General features: G+C 35.8%; 1 long non-coding RNA gene across 7 annotated transcripts in view; it reads right to left on the reverse strand.

The window, feature by feature from the left end:
* Positions 1-12,113, reverse strand: part of LOC308061424 — a 58,154-nt gene that overhangs the window by 20,352 nt on the left and 25,689 nt on the right. For 6 of the 7 annotated variants that reach the window (XR_013927216.1, XR_013927217.1, XR_013927218.1 and 3 more), the window contains one exon: positions 1-7,058. This exon is cut by the window's left edge. This is a non-coding gene — a long non-coding RNA (uncharacterized lncRNA). The remainder of the gene's footprint in view (positions 7,059-12,113) is intronic. The other variant, XR_013927220.1, reaches the window with a different exon arrangement.

Genomic DNA, 12,113 nt, shown 5'->3' on the forward strand with positions numbered 1-12,113 from the left:
TGTATTCCACATTGTATATCTTTTTGTTGACCAAGAGCAAGGAATTAGCACGTCCTTTATAGATTCTTTAAGTCGAGACAAAAGTCCTACAAGCTCATGTGACAGGGCATATTTCTGCCCATACCTCAATTGCACAGGCAGTGTGTAAGCTCCAGGTACCGGATGGATTCACACTGTATATATGTACATATATGTATGTATTTTCCACTAATTGACTTTCATCCTGATCAGCCAGAGAGGGAAACAGGATTAAGGCATTTGATGCTACCTGTGTTTCTATGAGTGCTGTGTTTTCTGTCTGCATTGATCTCTGTGGCTGGCCACTTATATACGTGCATTGTGTGTATGCATACTTTGCTTGTAGTAAATATGTGCTCAGCTTGCTGCTGGCTGGGCCTGGGGAAAACAGCTGCAGCAGCTTCACCACTATTGAGTGAATCACCATATCCAAAGTTTCTTTGCCTACAAAACCAAAAAAACAAACCCCAAGAGGTTTACACAAAACATACACTCATCAATCAGAATAAACTTCTTCAAGGGATTATTAACTATTTAAGTACATCTGAGGAGAGCTAATTAAAATCTCTATAAATGAAAATAATTTTTGTAAGAAGTACAATAGTCCAAATCAATGTAGAACTGAGAAAAATCAACTGTGATCTGCTGTATAACTTTGTAAGAAAAATAAAGACTGTGGGATGCCACAATGAGGCAACCTCCATTCTGTTGTGTTGCATCTTTTTTCAAGGACTCCACAATTAGTTACAAAAAGGGAAAGAAACCTATATCTCAAATCCACAAGGAGTGTTTCCAGAATCTTGGTGTCAAGAGATTATATCTGCCATTGAGGCAATTTTGTTGCTGTCCTGCCGCTAAGTAAAAGAAGTGTGAAAGAAAAGATGTGAAAGAAAAAGCAAAACTAGAAATAGGCTCCTTGCTCATCCTATTTACTAACTTAGCTGGCTGAAACCAAGCCAGACCTCCAGCACTCTGATCCTCCTTCTAAAGCAAACTGCCCAAAACGAGTAAATTGAAAAGTCCAGCAGTAGGCATAGCATTAGAGATATGGGCATTTCTGACATATTTCTTCACATTCATCCATTTTGTCTGCAATACATAATAGCTATGACATTTATGATGAAAGGTTTTAAATGGGTATATGAGCAAGGATGAAAAAAAAGGAGGAGAAAGACTATATAAAAGCTAGGAATTATAGCTGTTATCTGCTTCTTGATGAGGAGACAAAAAAGCAAAAATATTTACATTCATATTTGGACCTTCTCTGACAATCTGTCAGGTCCATCACATTGAGCAAAAGAAGTTGGTAACATGCTTTGCAGTCCTAATTCCCTCAACAATCAAAATTATTTGCTTTGCTTTTTTCTCACAGAAGGGCAAAGGTCTGCAATTTTGTCCTGGCAGGGAGATGGGACACTGCTGAGAAATACATATAGACATAGACATGTGACTACACTTGCATTAATATTGTCACATACAGCTTGTCACCCTCTCAGCTCCATTGCAGAGATGTGGTCATTTTTTTCCCCACAAATATGTAGGAGACATTTGTCCTGTATACAGATCCCTACAAGCCACTGTATCTTTGCTGCCCCATTTTTAACAAGGGTATGTAAAAAGAATTAAAACCCCAAAACTAAGGACAGAATCAAAGTTTCCTGTTTTAAGACAATAATAGAAAAGGTTCATTTGACTGACTATATCACAAGATATTAATTCCTTTACCAGCAAATTCATATTTCATAGCCAAATTACAAAGTTCTGCAATACTAGAGGAAAACCATAAAAATGATCATTTAGATGGAGAAAATAATAATCCATGTTATACACCATTCAGAGTCTTGTATTCTTACACATAATAATGTATCTTGAATTGTTGCATATATATTACATGTACATTCCATACAGCAACCAAATGTACAAAATATTTGAGAATTCTTGCATCAGATTTTGAAAAGATTCTTTTCTAGCACTCTCCTCAGCTCCCACTACTCAGACCATACAAAAAAATGGCCAGAGGAAAGAACACCACTTAGTAAGCGGCAGGATATTGAAAGGAAGAACAATCCATGACACTAAGATCTCATTTATAAGATAGACAGTTGACTCACTTGCTCTCTCAAGTGTATTATTTTTTATTTTTAGTCAATCTATCATATGCCTAACAATGGAAAACAAAGTTTTTGGTGCCACTTAAATATTTTGGATGACCATAATATGAAAAAGTTGCCTGACAAAAGCAAAACAGTGGGTGCTCCTCACATACCCAAGAGGTATTATCACTTCTTGTTAATACAGCAGCACATAGGAGAAACTTAAAATAAATGACTGCTATCAGTTCCAAATGAAAACATAAGTAGGCCATACTGTTGAAAGTATCGCCATTCACAGCTGTAGCTTGTACCATGATTCAGTCAAGCCATTTAATTTCTGCAAACGTGTATTGAGAGTCCATCCAGAAGAAAAGAAGTGCTTGTTCCAAGAAATGTTCCAAGTATGTTTAAAAAAAACAAAGCAAAACTGAAAGGTTTCACAAGCTATAAAAAGGTTTAAGTTTTGAAGTGACACTTATACCAGCTGAAAACTAAAGTTAATGAATTTACACCTTTCACAACTGTCATTCTTTAGAGCAAGTGAAAATTTGGAGACATTATTATCTAGGCTATACTGCATACACATCATGTGTACACAAAACCAACTAGGCTGAGAAATTGCCCTGAAGATGTGTGTGCACTCAGGTAAATTCCTTTTCCCTGTTTTCTCAGTAAAGCACTTACCCAGAGGCTGACAACCTTGGATGGTGCAGTCTATGCATACTACTACATGTACTGGAGTAAATTTTCACAAATTTAATAATCCTAGTCGCTGTAGATTTTATTTATGAAAATAGTATTTTTCCTAATTTTCTGGTTCCTGTTAGTATTGTTATCTAATTAAAAATTATTAGGTATTTTCAATAGTGTTTAGAACATTTATTCCATCTATCCAGTTGCCAGACTGCAACAAGTAGATTTTTTCATTTCTATGAAATAAAACAAAATTGCTATCTTGCACTGAGGCCTCTATGCCTTAACCAAGTGCATCATGGGCAGCAGTAGTGCAAATTATTGCTCATTATTTAGACAATCTGCCACTAGCTTATCGTGATATGGTAGAGGTCCTGCGGGGTGAGATTGACAAAGATTGCCAAGAGCACTGTACATAATTCCAGTGACACATCACTAGTCCATTACTTACAGCAAAGGCATTATCAACTCATTTCACAGAGGGAAAGTAAGCTATACCAACTATTCTGTAAAATAATTCCAGCTTCACAGTTTTAATTATATTTTTAATTTTATTTTGGTATACATAAATGGATCTAAAAACTCTGAAATAAAATCCCGGTCCTTAAACTAATAACTTTGTAGACCTATTTTTAAAAAATCATTGAATTTAAATAGAGAGAAACATGCCATTCCCATATACCGCCACATTTTCTAGTCTTCAAGAGTAAACAAAGTCTACATCCATGTCTATTAATTTTACTTAGTATAAACATGAGCTACACAATGGCATATGTTCCTTTATAATAATTCTAGGTGTTAGGTCATAAAAATCATATGATCTTTTTACAGTGAACTAATCAAGAAAAAAGCAGTAGTTTTACTTAGAATTTTTCTTCCACCATGTATAAATATACTTCAGTGTAATTAATGCAGTTTTCACAGTAAAAAATAATTACAATAAATGCTTATTTAGGGTTCATACACAGTATCATTTTCAAAATACTTTGCATGTTGCATTTGATAGTTTTGTTATGAGATCTTTTGTCACTCCGACTTTGTGGCTGAGCTGTATTAAAGGTTTTACGTACCTTCTTTTCAAGTTCTTTGAAATCAGATTTAAAAGTGACAAAGGCATCATGCCAGTGAGCTTCCTCAGCTGTAAGCACATTCTGATTGTCCACTGAAGGCTGCCTGTGCTGCTGAACAAATGTCTTTTGGTCTTCCAGCTGTGTATTTAAATCAACAGAAAAGACATAGATAAGAATAAGTAAAGATCTATACGTGCTACAAAGAAGTTAACCTTTCTGTCATTCTGTATTGTTCCTTACCACTTAATACATATTTGCTTCTACCAAGGTATCTTATTGTTCCATTAACTCACACATTTATGCACCAGAGAAATCTTTTTGTAGTGAGCTTTTTACTAAATCTTTACCAAGCATTTCTTGATGTATTACAAAAGTATATTAGACTTATTATCATCATTTTGCAGTATTCCTACCTATAGTGTGTCAAAAAATCATTGCCAAAATATGTGTATCATCTACCATATTTTGATTTTCCATCACTGAAAGACAGACTTTCTAGAATGTGTTTTCCCATCAGGAAACAATTTTGAATTTTCTCTGAGAATATTTTTCACTTTAGTATTTCCAACTTCTATGTCTTCATATTTGTTCTTTCAAATTCCTTTCTACTATGCAAGAAAAGAAACTATTCTATGTGGCAATCTCCAGTCTGCAAAGGTCATTTATTATGAAGCTTACTGTATACGCCTAATTTTATATTGCATAATAAATCTTCAGCTACCCCTATATGTGACAACTCTGAAGGTTCAATCAGAGGTTGGATGTATCAATGTTTAATGTATCTCTTAATAAAAAATTAGCACAAGCCTTCAATGAAAATAAATGTTCTTGGTTTATGTGGTCTGCTTCACAGGGCTATTAAAATGATTTTTATTACTGTGTTAGTATTCATATAGGCATAATAACAAAGTTAACTATTAGGTTTAACACAGCAACACAGGCACTGAAACATGTTTGCCATCACAACGAAAATGTCCTCAGTCAAACCCTGGCAAGCTAAAAAGTACACCAGTACACCAAAATTCATTTCAAAGAAGAAAGAAATGTCTATTTATACAAAACAATCACTCACTTTAATATAACTCAGAAAAAATGTCATATTTTATTCTATATTATGGTGAAAAATGTGTGGTCAGCATGTTTTAAATAAGATAGTGACCAAAAAAGGACAATTATATAACTTAAATGTTGTATTTGACAAATTACTAAACCTTTGCTGAATACACAAGTGTGTTTCATTTTTGTGTAACAGAATCTGTTGTAAGGGTCTCTGATTTAATAAGCAACATTCTATTTTCAAAATAAATGGAATCAAGAAAAGAAAAAACAAGTAATTTTAGAATTCCTAGAAAAAAATCTTTATTTTTCTGTAGGTCAGTACACTAGTCAACATATATTGCTTAAGAAAGGATTTAAAGCCAAATATTTTAAAAGTACTCAGCTGCTTAATTTTGATTAAAAATATTTCTGCTCTTATTTGGATAATTAAAAATTGATTTATATTAATGTGAGTATTCTAACAGAATCTACTATGCAATGTTTACAAATTAACTTTCTTCTTTTGTACGTAAATTCATGATAGTATTTTGATGAAGAGATTACTTACATTCAGCTATTTAAGACAACAAAATTTCTCATGGTTTCACTTGTGCTGCAGTGAATTTACTGTAAATTCCACCAGTCTGACAGATTCAATCAGTTCGTTTGTTGAAATGACAGGTCGTATTTGAAGCACCAAATATTTCAAGAACCACTAAAGATATTAAAAGTGACAAAGAATGCAAAGAGCAAAAAGAAGCACATTCTGGTTGTAAAATAAAATTTCACAACCCCCAGCCCCGTCTGTGCATGTTGGAGTAAATATGTTCAGATGACATTATGATGAAATTCGCTAAATGAAAAAATCAACAAGATATTTTAAAGTTTACCATCAGCCTGATTAACCAAGCCTTTATATTTGCTGATCTTTTATGAACTCCAGAAATTATTCCTTGATTTAGTGTTAATCCAATAAATCAATTTATTCATTATTTTTTTGCAATAATTTATGTTTGCTATTTGGAATGTAAATTTTGCTCTCACTTTCAGAGAATAAGTAGTGTCTGTGGAACTCTTATCTGGGGCAGAATATGCACTGTGGACTGGTTGTAGCTATAATTGTATTTGTCTCAGGAGTCTGTCATGGGAAGATGCTGACATCCCAAGTAATCTAGCATAGCATCTAAACATCTATTTAGCTACTAGCTTCAAAAGGGTAATTTATCTTCAAAAATTATTGATGCACAATCTTAAGCATTAAGCAGTGTTTTTCATAATCAAGCTGTGTGTAGCTAACATATACTTGAGAACATATTTTGCGCATCCAAGTTTAAGAAATGCTGACATTTTTCAAATTAAATCTGAAAACAAATTCTAGCAAAATATTACATTATGGTTATCATTAACAAACACAGTTCTAAAACTTAATCTTTAAACTGTATCAAATTTTGTGGATTAAAAAGTACATTTCTCAGCTATGTTCACATTGTTCAAATTAAATAAGAATGCAGTGCTTCAATAAAATTTTCCCATGAAGAGAGTTTATTCTCAATGGAGTTGTCTAACAAAGGCTAATTTTACAGCTTTGATTGTTTTTTCTCTAAGACATTAAGCATTCTAAAAACCACAACTGAGCAAAAAGGAGATTGCAAATATTGTGACCATTTCTAAAAAAAGAATTACAAGTCTGGTAAATGGCATGCCAATTAGTAATATTTTGCAACAGGCTTTACTGGAAAAATTATGTTAACTTATTCTAAATAAGCATTCAAAATGCCCTGTAAAATCTAGAACACAGATACTGACTTCTGATCAGTAGAAGTTCAAGGATGGTAGCAAGATCTATCTTGCTAAAAAGTTCCAAGGTAAGTATAGTTTTAAACTTAGCTGAAGCATAGATACTGATTTATCTAAATTTATAGATGGGGGGGAAGTAAATAATAAAAAACACTGGAATACTTAAATAATAAAAATCCATTTATTGATGCCTGGATATTGTCTCCATTACTTGAACTCAAGATCTCCAAATACAATAAAGGCAAGAGAAAGAGAAATGCTGCACTCAACCCAAAGTTCCTTTGATTCTATTAAAACTCCTGAGATACGAGTAAAATACTTTGCATTGTCCAGACATGACATTATCCTCCTGGTTTAAAAAAAAAAAATAGAAAAAAACTCAAACCAAAAAAAAACCCCAGTCAGAATAATCATATGAACTGTTGGTTTCACAAGCAGACAAAGTAATGAAGCTTAACTTACTATAAAGTTTTATCGTTCGTTACGTACTTTGACTCCACCGAGGTGGGAAGACTACAGCAAGGTCCAGCCTGTCACTGCCCTGTGTTGATGGGTGAGCCAGACAGTGCCCACGACACAGACTGGGCAACACTGCAGTTAGGGGTAGATGGATCTGAAGGACTTCAGAACTTCTCTTGTCCCATCCTCACAGAGACAAGGCTCCTGCAGCTCCATGTCCCTACATCCAGGCAGTAGCAAGGTAGAGCATGTATTTCCAATAGGTGCACACATGCACACATGATGCAAAGGATACATACATGGCCAACCACATGGATTGCACAGTGAGAAGGGCCCATACTGCTACCCACATCAACACAGCTTTTGTGTTAAGTATGAACAGCACAGACAGTCCTGCCTTCTCTCTCTTCTCCATCTGACCAACTGAAGTTCAACGTACAGACATCACACAGGATTGTCCCATAGGTGACCCCTAGAAACCTGGTCTCCTCCAGTTGCTCAGCCCCTAGGCTCTCAGCTCCCTACTTGTGGTTCCACTCTGGAGGCTGGCACTCCGACCTTTCTTCCTACTCAACAGCTAGTCTGACTTAAGCTTGATAGCTGTCTTGCATGCACACACACACATTACAGACTCTGCAGCATCAGGCTTTAGACACTCAGTGTCTGTCCACTTAGCAGCAGCCAGACCCATGGGTCCCTCAGACCATGGTCTCTCTCACTCTCTCCGTAGTGGCTGGCACTCACACCTCTTATCCTATTCAACTGCTAGTCCAGTTTGCAGTTTGCTACTATTCCCATGTACAGGCTTATGACAGAGAGCACGCCCACATACAAGGTAGTTAGAAAGAGGATTTAATATAAATGCAGAATATGCCGAGGTGATAAAGTACAGGGCTGTCAGAAAAGAAAAGGAAAAGCTTCTTTATCCTCTTTTCTCTCTACTGTCCCACAATTATTCCTACCCAGTCTACCTTGTTCCCTTCCTTTCCCCACTCTCATTCGTTCTCAACACATCCAATCATACAACCTACACAATCTCAAAACTCACTTTGTTGCCCTGGCGTCTCACAATAAAACCCGCATGTCTTAGCTGTGTGGCACTACAGGGGAGAGGATCTTTGCCGAGTCATGTTGGTGGATGTCACATCAAGGACAACAGGTTAATTGTTCTCCTCTGGTGATCTAAGGAGCAGCTGGTTCAGTGTATTCCATCAAGTTACAAAGGCTTCCCTACCTTTCACATTGCTCCTCCGAGCACCACCAGGTCCCTGTGTCTAATGTGCTCAGCTTTCAGTCAGACAACCTCTCTTTCAAAGAGTTGTATTCTGAGTTTCTACTATGTGGCTGCTAGTTTTCACAAAACTTATAAAATTAATTTTGAGATTTGTCCTTCAGTTTTGAATTTGAAACCACCAGAGGATGGATTAAAAGTGTGATCACATACACCTAATTTTCCAAGGAAATTAGGAACAAAATATTAGCTATCTTCCTTCTCCCTTTACTACTCCACTGTTTTCCTTACTGCTCATTAACTAATTCATTTCTCCCATGGCCAGTACATGGAAGGGTGATTGATTATTTTCTATCTAGTCAAGAAATTCCTTTCAACTCTATATCATTTACCTTTATTACCATCAGCCTTTGTCCTGCTGTTTGTATTTTCCACGTCTTCCCTCATTCTCTCTCAGTTTGTTACTTCAGTAGTACATATGCACTACAAACTGGATTCTTCACATTCAATCTCACGGAACACAAATCCAGAATTGCTACCTGAATTCTCTTTTGCAGCTCTACCCTAGATTTTTGTCAAACTTAAACCTTGAAAATACAGTGAAACTAGTCAGTGTCTACTTGCCTTTTTAGGAACAGCATTTCATCCCATCATTCTTAATTTGTTAGCTGTTCCTGCAGAGCTGGGAAACAGGTTCTGTTTTTCTTCTTCCATTTTCCCCAAGTGAAAACAGATCATGGCTTGTTGCTACCTAGTGGTGGTGATATATAAGGTAAACTAACCTTGTCAAGCCCCTTATTCTCAAACTGCTAAATGTCTAGAATACTTCTGTGGAAACATATTTCAAAACAGATCATTCAGGAGAAAGAATTCTAAAACAAAGACAAGTGTCTTGCACACTGAAGAGATGGGGATCTTTTGTGGGGCAAACGGTGATCTTGCTATCCTGAGTACCCAAAATAATTAGATCTTGACAACATTAAATTTCATGAGGACAAATGAAATAAAAGCTATGTCTGCAAAGTTTTAAGATCCTTGAGGTCTTTCTCTGACATGCATCTGCATCTTGTGCAACAGACTTTCCTTGGCTAAACATAAGCTGCCACAGATGTTCACCTGTGTTAGCTGCTTGCTTTTTTATGATCTCTACTGAAAAAATACAATCTACATTTGCAATGTCCTCAATCACATTGAAAAAATTACTGTGTTAAAAAAAGAGGCAAGCAGTATTTTGATGGGTTTTAGAATATCTCAATTTCATTTTGTAAAATTTCTGAACAATGTTACATATGAGATCCAAACTCAAGTCATATGCAGATTGCTTTAAATTTAATATGAAGAAATTAATATGACAAACATTTAGCATGATTCGATTTTTCTGGAACTCATCTAGTTAAAATAATGCTAAAAGATTGGGTTTTTTTCTAATGCACCATTCGTATTGACTAATAGTAAACACTTTAAAAGTTTGCTGCAATCATTGTGTTCAAAGTTACTCTGATCTCCATTATATGTCTTATAATTACCATGATTTTTTTTACCTGTTTTGCCATTGCTGTTGGAAACAATTAATAAATATAGTATTACTGAGATACCTTAAAATCAGAGTGGGTGTGAATAGTTTGGGGGGAGGACCTCTAACAGAAAGAAGGGGGAAAGTGTGGAAAAGAAAGCTGTGCCATTGATCTTTTAAGTCTGAAAGTAATTTACAAGAATTCAAAATCTCTCCACTGGGGCTTTAAAAGCCCTTGACAAACTCTACAGATTTTTCACACAGACCATCACAGTCCTTACCAAAGTATTGAAGTACTAATTTTTTACTGTTTTTAAATGAGTAGAGAAAAAGCACTTAGAAGATGGTAGGTCATTGTGACAAATTGGAACATGGTATTAAAATAACTCCAAACAAAAAAATGATGCAATCATCACAAAAAAGTTACAATACTAGCATATCTTATTGAAAACATAAAAAGTTAAGGACATTTATAATAAATACATGCTGTCATTCATTAGTCAATTTAACTCATTAATTTTGTGAAAAGCACTGCCTAGAATCATAGGAAAACCTCGGTCGGGAGGGACCCTGAGCAGCCATCTGTTCAAACTTCCTGTTGAAAACAGGTCTCTAGATCAGGTTATAGAGGGCCTCCTTAAGCCAAGTCTTTAACATTTCTGATGAGGAATATTCCATCATTTTTCTGGGCCATCTATTCAAATTTTACTTGTTCCTAAGGTGAATAAATATTCTTTTAGAACAGTTTGCATTTCCCTGGAAGTCATCTGTGCCCTTTGACTCTTGTCCTGTCACCATTCACCCTTGTGAAAAGAGAACCTCTGTCTTCTCTATACTCAACCTTTGAGGTATTGGAAAACTGTGATTAGGTTGCAGTAGCCTTTCTGTTCCACAGACTGAAAAAAAACCAAATACTTCGATGTTTCTTTATATACCAAGTTCTCCAATACTGTAAACATCTTGGCAGGCCCCCCATGGAGTCCTCTCCAAATTTTTGATTTTTCTCTGGAATTGAAGGAAACCAAAACTGAACATAATTTTACAGGTGTAGCCTAACAAGCAGCAAGCTCAGTGAATTAATCACTTCTGTTGATCCTGGCCAAAATCCTGCTCATGCAGCCCAGGACACGTTTGCCTTCATTGCTGCAAGGCACACCACTGGTTCATATTCAGCTTGCTCTCCACCAGGATTAGCACATGTGATTCTTGCTGGCCCAGTCTTTGAACCTGTTGAGGTCTCTGAATGGTGGCTTTTCCTCCTGGCATACCTACCTCTCCCCCCAGTTTGATGTCATTTGCAAACTTGCTGATGGTGTATTCAATGCATTTAATATATTCAACATTTGTTTAATGTATTATTTTTTAAAACATTATTGGGTTTTAGAACTTACTGAGTACAAATGTAAGAAAGTCAATTTTAAAGTTAAGGAAGTACTGATAAATACTTTAAATAAATAAATATGAACAAATAAATAAAAATCTGCTATGCATTGTGGGTTCCCCATTTTGCCCCCTCTATATATTGAAACTTGATTAACACATTCCCCTCCCAGACATTCATGTTTTCAGTATCATCTGAGAAGAGGGATTAATATGATTTCAGCATATTATTTCTCAAAATACTTCTAAATCCTTAAGCAAGATTATGGTATCTCATGGTGAAAAGCACTTTCAATGCTCTTCTGTTCCATTCTTTCAATTCCTTTTCCAAAAGGACTTACATACTGTGATGACATCCCAAAACAGCTTGCAGTTCTCACTGACCCCTCTCCCAAGCCTTCCTTCCCATTCATTACTTGCAAAACCCTGTTGTTGCATAAGGTTTTCTTTGCTTAGTTTTAAGATTCTTGAGTTTCCTGTGTCACTTGTATTTCTAAGATGTTATCATGCTTCTCCCCTCTGTCAAGTTGACTATGTCAATTCAGGAACTCTGAAGAATGTCAATATATTGTATGAGAACTGATTTCAGGACATAATTTCAACATAAGAGAATCCAAACCAAACATAAATGGTATGGTATGGTATGGTATGGTATGGTACGGTACGGTATGGTACAGTACGGTATGGTACGGTACGGTACGGTATGGGGTATGGTATGGTACGGGGTATGGTACGGGGTATGGTACGGTATGGTACGGTATGGTACGGTATGGTACGGTATGGTACGGTATGGTATGGTATGGTATGGTATGGTATGGTAT

The sequence above is a fragment of the Falco punctatus genome (genome assembly GCF_963210335.1).
Source record: "Falco punctatus genome assembly, chromosome: 3".
NCBI classification, from domain to species: Eukaryota; Metazoa; Chordata; class Aves; order Falconiformes; family Falconidae; genus Falco; species Falco punctatus.